The sequence below is a fragment of the Trifolium pratense genome, linkage group LG2 (assembly GCF_020283565.1).
Source record: "Trifolium pratense cultivar HEN17-A07 linkage group LG2, ARS_RC_1.1, whole genome shotgun sequence".
NCBI lineage: Eukaryota > Viridiplantae > Streptophyta > Magnoliopsida > Fabales > Fabaceae > Trifolium > Trifolium pratense.
Genome location: NC_060060.1, coordinates 3507131 through 3517337, shown reverse-complemented (window position 1 = coordinate 3517337; position 10207 = coordinate 3507131). Strand labels below are relative to the sequence as shown.

The window sequence follows — 10207 nt, the reverse complement described above, 5'->3', positions numbered from 1 at the left end:
TAGGATTCCTAAATTCTTTCATAATTGAAGCACAAGTTTTAGCGGTTGAAAGGTTTTATTGTAAGTAAGGGATGCAGGTTCGATGACAAATCTGTATTTTTTTAATATAAAGCTGCAATAAAAAGAAAGAGAAAATGAGAGGGGAAAAATTTGGTTTAGGGTTAGCTTATGTTAGCAGGCTTATAATATAAGAGATTATCGGTTTTTAATTGTTTAAATTGTGCAATGAAAATTGATGGTGCTTAATTGTCGTATGAAATCTTTCCTATGAAAGTTGATGGAGCTTAACACTTTGTGGATATAATTTAAATCACAATTGGTCTGCTAGTGCATATTGTATCAATTGATCATCTGTTAATATTAAATCTGCAATGTTAAAATCAAAATAATGAATGTGATTAGTGACATGACTATGGTTGTGTTTGGTTGTATTGCAAAAAAAAAAAATTAATTTAGCAGAATTGAGTTTGATAATAACTTTCTAAATTACACGTGATAATAACTTTCCAAATCTCACATGATAATTATTCTCTAAATTTATGATCCGGTAGAAAAAAAAATATTGATCAGGAAAGACATAAAAATATTTCGTGATGAATAATATAGTCAACAATAATTTTGATATGATATACTTTTAAAATTGATGGTGCTTATCAATTATTGCACATAATTTTAATCATGATTGGTATACATGTCATATTGGTTGGAAATATTGCCTTGCATTGAAGGGTTGCCGGTTCAAATCCTAGTCAAGACAAAATTGTATTATTTTTTAATAAAAAATGCAAGATAAAATGGAGGGAAAACAGAAAAACAAATTAGGGTTTAGAGTTTGCTTGTGTATACAAGCTTATAATATAAAAGATATAAATATAACATTTAATGATACAAAGAAATTAATGTTTAGAGAATTAAATACACCACAAGTTCAATAAATTTTTTCCACAATTATCTTCTTAACATGTGACATACCCTAATGACACACGTTAACATTCCCCTTTCGTAAATTAGCTTCATAAAATGTTAATCATCACTTTAAACTAATTTTGTTTAAGTAATACTTCCTTAATAACTTTATCCAAGTTAATGTATGAACAGCCATCTGGTTTTGTGTCTTCCTCCGTCTTCTTCTTCAACTCCATCGCTTTTTGCTTCATCTTCTTTCCTTTCTCTCCGACCATCAATTCATTGATCAACTTCTGCACCCCCTCTCTCTTCACATTCGTATCGATTTCAATTCCAATCTCCAACTCATTGCAAATATATCTACAATTTGTTGGTTGATCAGCAAAAAATGGCCAACACAACATTGGCACTCCAGCACATATGCTTTCAATGGTCGAATTCCATCCACAATGAGTCAAGAATCCACCGATCGAAGGGTGGTTCAACACTTTCTCTTGAGGACACCAACCAACAATTAGGCCTCTATCTGAAATTTCATTCATAAACTCAGATAAAAAATCCATCGAGCCGCCAATGACAAGATCAGACCTAATGATCCACAAAAAAGGTTTCTTGCTATTGACCAAACCCCAAAAAAACTCTAAAAGTTTCTCAGAAGACATAATGGTGATGCTGCCGAAATTTACATAAACAACAGATCCCGGTTCTTTCGATTCAAGCCATTCAAGGCATTTAGTATCTTCTTTCCAAAGATTCGTCTCTAAAGACGCCAATTGATTTTGTGGAGTTTGATTTAAAAACGAAGTAAAAGGGCCAATAGTGTATAAAGAAGGAAACATAGAATGAAGAGCATTCATAACACTACTCTCGAGTTCATAAGAAGTATTGAAAACAATAGCAGAAGCTCTATAAAATCTATCTACCATTTCAATGATAAATTCTAACACCGAACTATTAGGATCTGTTGTCCTTATAAAATCAGGAAGATCCTTCAGTCTAAAATTTCGCAAACCTGGAATCCAGTCAATTTTAGTGTCTAGATATCCATTTGTCAGATAACTCTCATCTGCATATCATAATTACAAAAGTTAATGACTTGAAATCACAAAGACATCATATCATATATCTTCAATTCAAATTGCAGTTGTGAACCTATTTTCAAAAACTTTGACACGCGTTCGCACACACACACACACACTTATCATAGGGAGAGAAAAAAAATATAAATTGTTACCTTTGAGTGGTATTAGACCTCTTTCAATCAATCTACGAAATTGTAAAATTGACATGAATGTACAAGCGCTATATGGGATAAGGAGAGCAATTGGAAGTTCAAGTTCTTCAGCAACTTGTATGGTAAATGACATGAAACTATCAGAAACTAAGCAAGTAACACGAGGTATAAGACCAGATTGTGCAGACTTGTGAAGTTTAGCTAGTAGTTCACGGAAAGGGTAGATGCAGTTCTTTCTAACTGATTCGCGAAGAGAGGTTAAGTCTTGCTTAACATCATCGCCATCACCGTCACCTTCCTTTTGAGTTAAACCATCTGGAATAGTCTCGAAGCTAAAATCGGTAAAACCATCGAAGGCTTTTGGACCTCTTGATTTAAGCAAGCGTTTGTGATTGTATTCAGTAATGACAAAGGTTATGTGAAAGCCTCTGAGGTGAAGAAGTTTTGCAAATTTCAACATTGGATTGATATGGCCTTGAAGTGGATAAGGAGTTAGCACAGCATGTGGTTGTCGTTTTTTCTCTGCAAAATTACTCATCTCTGTTTTTTTGTATGCAATAATGTTAGAAAAGATATGCAAGAAAACTATAAAGGATAAGATAAAGGAAAAATAATGAGAATATATTCTAGAGATGAATATTTGAGTCTCCTCATATTTCTGTAATAAATGGACTGGTCATAGTAGCTGGCCTGCTAGTACAGATAGATGAATATCTGTAACTAGTATCCAGACCCGTGCCAAGCACGGGTAAAAATGCGAATTATTGACTTATAAATAATAAATTTTACTTTAAATTGAAGAAGATCATATATGAATTAATACAGGATTGCATTGCAAACTAAAAAACTCTTAAATCTTACTTTGTATAAGCAACACCTCCTTAATCACTTTATCTAAGTTCATGTATGAACAACCTCCGGGTCTAGTGTCTTCCTCTACCTTCTTCTTCAACTCAATCGCCTTTTCCCTCATCTTCTTTCCTTTCTCGCCAACCATCAATTCACTGACCAACTTCTCCACCTCCTCTCTTTTCACATCCGTATTGATTTCAATTCCGATCTCCAATTCATTGCAAATAAATCGGCAATTTGTTGGTTGATCACCATAGAATGGCCAACACAACATTGGCACTCCAGCACATATACTTTCAATCGTTGAGTTCCAACCACAATGAGTTAAGAATCCACCAATTGAAGGGTGGTTTAGTACTTTCTCTTGCGGACACCAACTTGTTATTAGGCCTCTATCGGAAATTTCATTCACAAACTCCTATGACAAAACCACTGAGCCACCGATGACAAGATCAGGCCTAATGATCCACAAAAAGGGTTTCTTGCTATTGGCTAAACCCCAAGCAAACTCTAAAAGTTTCTCGGGAGACATAACCGTGATGCTTCCAAAATTTACATAAACAACTGATCCTAATTCTTTTGATTCGAGCCATTCAAGACATTTCGTATCTTCTTTCCAAAGACTGGAATCTAAAGATGTCAAATGATTATGCGGACTTTGATTTAAAAGTGACACAAACGGGCCAATGGTATACAAAGAAGGGAACATAGAATCAAGAATTTTCATAGCATCGCCCTCAAGTTCATTAGAAGTATTGAAAACAATAGCGAAGGCTTTACGAGTTTTATTTTCAACTTCAATCATATATTTTATCATCACATCATTAGGATTCGTCTTTATTAAATGAAGATGGTCACTTAATCTAAAGCTTGGCAAACCTGAAATCAACTCAAGTTTGGTGTCCAAATATCCATTTGTCAGATACTTCTCATCTGCATATACATCATGATATCAAAAGTCAGTAGTTGAAAAATTATATTAATAATTGTGATCAATAGTCATTTTTCTATTTCACAATCAAATAATTTTGATGCAGTCTTAATGTACACGCGCGCGCACACACTCTTGCCCATGGACGGATCTATTCATGTTAGTTTGTGGGCAAGTGCCCCCACTAACATTTCATTGTTAGTATGTGACAGTAATCAGTTGACTTGCATAGTAATTAGTATGTGGTACTTTTAAAAAAAGGAAAAGTTTTTTCTTGGAATAAAGTCCATGAGTTTGATCTCGTGGTAAAAAGTCAAGTTTTGGATTTGGGAGGTCCTGAGTTCGAACCCTGCTTTTGCTCTTGGAGAAAGATAAACCTAAGGTTTTCCATGCTTTGAACTGAGACACCATCTCCTCACCCTAAATTTGAATTTTATCAAAAACAAAAAAGGTTAAGTATGTTAAATGTATCTTTGTTTTTTGTTTCTTATGATTCTCTCTAATGAAAATATTTATGTTTGAGTCGTATAAAATACTAAACATTTCCCGCACACTAAAAAATTCCTAGATCCGTCCCTGCTCTTCTCTTAAAAATATGATCTACATATAAAAATTGTTACCTTTGATTGGTAGTACACCTTCTTGAAACAATGTAGCAAGGTGCAAAGTAGATACAAAGGTACATGCACTACATGGATTAAAGATAAGGGTTGGGAGTGCATGTTCTTCAGCAGCTTGTATGGCAAATGGCATGAAACAATCAGAAACTAAACAAGTGACTGGTGGTGTAAGACCAGCAATGGCAGAGTCATGAAGTTTTGAAAGAAGTTCACCAAAGGGACGAAGGAAGTTCGTCATGATTGATTGAATAAGAGGATATATTTCTTGAGTAACATCACCATCACGACCATCTGGTATGGTCTCAAAGTTAAAGTCAGTGAAACCATCAAGAGAATTAGGACCTCTTGATTTTAACAAGCGTTGATGATTGTATTCAGTGTTAACAAAGGTTATGTGAAAGCCTCTAAGATGAAGAAGTTTTGCTAGTTTGAGCAATGCATTGATATGGCCTTGAGCTGGAAATGGAATCAACACAGCATGTGGCTTTGTTTCTACAAGATTACTCATATTTGATTTTTCTTATGCAATGTTAAAGTGTGTGTGTATAATATATATAAATCTACTTTACTAGAGTACCATGAAACCAATTTTTATTTTACAATATCATGAACTAAATTTAAAATCATTTAAAACTTCTCTTTGTTGACCGGTTATAAATATACTCCCTCCGGCCTTAATTATAAACAAATGTCATTTTTTAGATACATTGAATAACTAATGTATCTAGTCTAAATAATGGACTAAATACATTAGATATGCAATGAATTTAAAAAGTGACATTTGCTTATAATTAAGCGGAAGGGAGTATGTTTTATCCGTGTGTTGACTTCAATTATAGAAAAGTTTTGGTGCAATTTATGAGATATGATATCCTTAAAATTTCAAAAGTTGTCATTAATTTGGTCAAAAAAGTTGTCAGTAATGAATTAAGAATAAGAATTTTTAATTAAAATAATTATTTTTAATGTTTTCTTTTTCTAACTAAAATAAATATTATATTTAAAAAACTAAATAGATTAGAACAACTGTGATTGACATGAACTTGGTAGGGCCACGGTTCAATCATCACAACTGTGATTAAGAAGAGGCTGGAACCACTTGATGCCAGAGCAGATATTTGAACCAGATTAGGTGGTCCAACGGCCGGATACTGATGGTAAAATAAAAGACAAAAAAGAAAAGAAAAGATTAGAACAACTCATATCCAAATAAAAGACGTATTAATTTTAAATTAATTACTTAAGGTAGTTTTACGCGGTAAATATTCGAAATTGTTGATTTGAAAAAACTACATTACAATTTACAACCCACAAGCATACAAGGTAAGAAGGTTTCTCCTCCCTGAAATTCCATTTTTGCTAATAGGAATATTGCTAATAGGAATAAAGTTCACAACTAGAGATTCCGATTTTTTTTGTTCGTTATGGAGTTTTTTTAAAACTAAAAAAAATTCATAATCTATTTTTAAAACTTACATTCCGAACTTTATTCCTATAGACAAAACCAGAATTTCAAGGATACGATCGGAAAAAAGAAAAACTTCTACAAGCTAACAAGAGAAGTGGTCCTAACGCAACAGTAGGCAGAGAATAGCCACAACCTCAAAACCCTGGTCTAGCCATTAACACATAAGAGCCAAGACAAAGCAAGAACCAAAACAGATCATGACTTAACTGAGAGGACAATATTCACGGATACCACTAACACAAAAGAGCGAGCTAAGAGAAAGCACAAGCCAGTAACAAAGAAATGGAATCGAATTAAACGTAGTAACTACGTCGCACAATATTGTTTTTATATTGTCTGATTTAAATTGTTGCTTGAGGTCGATTAATCGTGCAAAATTGATTATTGTTAGAAATATTATAAAACCATTGATATGACTCTATCCTAATACCTTAAGGTTTTGGGATAATCGGTTATTTGACAATTATATAATGTAGATTGTTCGGTTATGACTTTATTTTTTTGACTCTTTGTAAATTTTTATAGTCTATCTCGGTACGTCTTGTGCTTGGAAAGCTGTTTGTGTTAATATTTTTCATTTTAATTTCTTCAAAAAAAATCACATTTTATTATGAGTCTAACTAAAATTACTCTGACGGTGTAAATTTACTTCAACCAATTAAAATTCTTCTTTTAGACATACACATCAGTCTAAGTGTTAAAAGTAGAAAATATTAAATCAAATATTTCCTAATAGGATCCTTCCACGAAAAATTTTATTCGAGGCGTGTCGATTGTACACATACAATGTTACTGATCAAATGAATTCCTAAAACTAGCTCTTCAACAGATCAAGCTTATATAAGTAGGGTTTAGAGGTAGCTAGTCATTGGATGCATCATACAATGTTACTAAGAACATAGGTAGACATAAAATACAAATTATTTGTTCCTAACAAAAAACCATAAATCTTGTATAATATTGATGATAAATTCTAATATGGAACACTTCATCAAGTGGTCCATGATGGACCAATCATGAATAACATTATAACAAATTCGAATTTTACAAAATTCACTGTTGGATTGAAAGTTTATATCATATAGATCATCCATAGAAAAATTGAAAATCTTTTATATTATAAGCTTGTATACACAAGCAAACTCTAAACCCTAATTTGTTTTCCATGTTTTCCCTCCATTTTATCTTGCAATTTTTATTAAAAAATAATACAATTTTGTCTTGACTAGGATTCGAACCCGTAACCCTTCAATGCAAGGCAATATTTCCAACCATTATGACAAGTATACCAGTTATGATTAAAATTATGTGCAATAATTGATAAGCACCATCAATTTTAAAAGTATATCATATCAAAATTATTGTTGACTATATTATTCATCGCGAAATATTTTTATGTCTTTCCTGATCAATGACTTTTTTTCTACCGGATCATAAATTTAGAGAATAATTATCATGTAAGATTTGGAAAGTTATTATCACGTGTAATTTGAAAAGTTATTATCAAACTCAATTCTACTAAATCAATTTTTTTGCAATACAACCAAACACAACCATAGTCATGTCACTAATCACATTCATTATTTTGTTTTTAATATTGCAGATTTAATATTAACCGATGATCAATTGATATAATATGCACTAGCAGACCAATTGTGATTTAAATTATGTCCACAAAGTGTTAAGCTCCATCAACTTTCATAGGAAAGATTTCATACGACAATTAAGCACCATCAATTTTCATTGCACAATTTAAACAATTAAAAATTGATAATCTCTTATATTATAAGCTTGCTAACATAAGTTAACCCTAAACCAAAAATTTTTCCCCTCATTTTCTCTTTGTTTTTATTGCAGCTTTATATTAAAAATATACAGATTTGTCATCGAACCTGCATCTCTTACTTACAATAAAACATTTTAACCGCTAAAACATGTGCTTCAATTATGAAAGAATTTAGGAATCCTAATATGTTAACCCTGTTTTCAATAAATTTGAACGGCGGAATTAATCACAATTTTTATTTATTTATGGATGTCTACTTAAGTTTATGTTCTTGATTACGTCTTTAATTTTTTTTTAACCTTTAATTATCATCAATTTTTGAACCTTTAGTTATCAGCAATTTTTTTTAATAAGTAAACAAAACGATGGGGTTCAAAAATTATTTAAAAAATATATAAAATATAAAATAAGCACATAAACAAATATAGAATAATTAGTCCATGAAATTCCCTATACTACTCTTATTGAAAATGCTCTTAGAATTTTTGTATTTTAATTTTTATTATTACATATTACACCTAATTAGACCCATGCACCGCATGGGTCAAAGTTCTAGTTATTTGATATGTTATTGAGACACATCAAGATTAACGGTTTATTAAATAACGTAAATCTTGATAGGTCTCAATAACATATCAAATGATTTTCAAAAAATTTTCAAAAATTTATGGATGATCTATACAATATAAATTTTCAATCCAACAGTAAATTTCGTAAAATTCATATTCGATAGATTACTTGTCTACGGTGGACCACTTAGGATTAGCCTAAATTATAAGCACACACATTCAGAGAAATATTGAAGAAAAGAGAGTGAAAGCATTTAGGAAAAGAATGTGATTGAGAACTCATCTACACTTACTTATTTGAGTTCATCTTTTCGTGCCCTTTAAGCTTTCTCATGTGTCTCCCAAAATGACCAAAATTTCCCCTCGGTTCGCATCCTATAAGCTATTTAGGTAGCGAACTCAGTTCGCATCCTATACATAGCGAGTGACAACTTTTTTTGACCCAACCCTAACATTTGCACCCTTCACGCCCCCAAAATGAAAATATTATGAAAAAACAAAGTTGGTTACTTAGAGTGCAAACTCAATCATAGTCCACTATTTAGAGTACGAACTGAAACATAGTTTGCTACGCGGCGTGCGAACAGTTAGCTACGTAGAGTGCGAAGAGAAAAAGTCTTTTTTTGCCATAATGGATCCTTCACATGGAATTCAAGCTACTGTCAAAGAATCCTTAATTACTCCCCCAACATCAATTATTCAAAGTTGTAAGATTCAACTTGTAAAGAATTACATATATGTCATATATTTATCCAATTATTCAATGTGCATAGTTTGGAAACCACACCACACCACACCTAATTGATGGTTTTGGTTCTAAACCAAAACCATTTCAATAACAAACCGGTTATTTTTTAAAACTAATTTGGATTTGGTTATTAACCGGATCGAACCAATTTATAACCGGTTTGTAATAAAATTTAAGTTATTCACATGATCCAATTTTAAATAGGTTTTTTACTTAAATAATTTTTTTTATTAGTTGATTAAAAAAATAGATTTATTAATTATTTTAAAAACATAATTTTTCATTAATTTTATGATTGAATTGGTTTATAATCAACCCACAAAATATTTTTTTTAAACCCAAATTATTTTTTACTTAGCCGAAAACTTATTTTTTATATTGTTTTAAAATTATTTTTTATTATTTAAAAAAAGAGTAATTTTTAAAATTAAAAAATCTGATTTTTAAATACAAAAAAAAACTAATAAATAGGAAAAAAAATTAAAATACTAAATTTTTGAAAAACTAAAAACATTAAAAACTGATTTTTTTAATTATTTTTAAAAATTAAAAAAATTAAAAACTGATTTTTTTAATTATTTTTAAAATAATTATTAAAAATCTGATTTTTAAAATAAAATAATATTAAAATAGTATGGGTGGTTGGTGGTTGCCGGCCACCGGAGCACCACCGCCGGCCGCCGGAGCACCACCACCGGCCACCGGAGCGCCACCGCCGGCCGCCGTGAAAGTCGTCGGAGGTCCGTCGGAAACCACCGTCCGCCGCCGTCCATGTCGGAGCACCGCCGCACCGGCTGCCGGTGGTCCGGCGTTGACCACCGGTTGACCACCGGTCCTCCACCCCTCTTTTAATTAATTATTTTATTATATAATAAAGAATTTTAAAAAATTGAAGATTGGGCCTGAATTAGCTATTGGGCTTAAATTTTCAAACCAATTCCAAACCAAATTACAAAATGTGGTTATGGTTTATAATTGGTGTTTTTTTATTGGAGTGGTGTGGTTTTTTTTTAAATGGATTTTGCAAACTAAAATTGGATATGGATTGGTTAGTAATTTGGTTAAGGATAACCAAATTTTTTGCACACTCCTG

At 31.8% G+C, this 10207-nt stretch overlaps 1 pseudogene; it reads right to left on the bottom strand.

Moving 5' to 3' along the window:
• Positions 1-824: 824 nt before the first annotated feature.
• On the bottom strand, positions 825-5051 carry LOC123905665 (annotated as a pseudogene).
• Positions 5052-10207: the final 5156 nt, after the last annotated feature.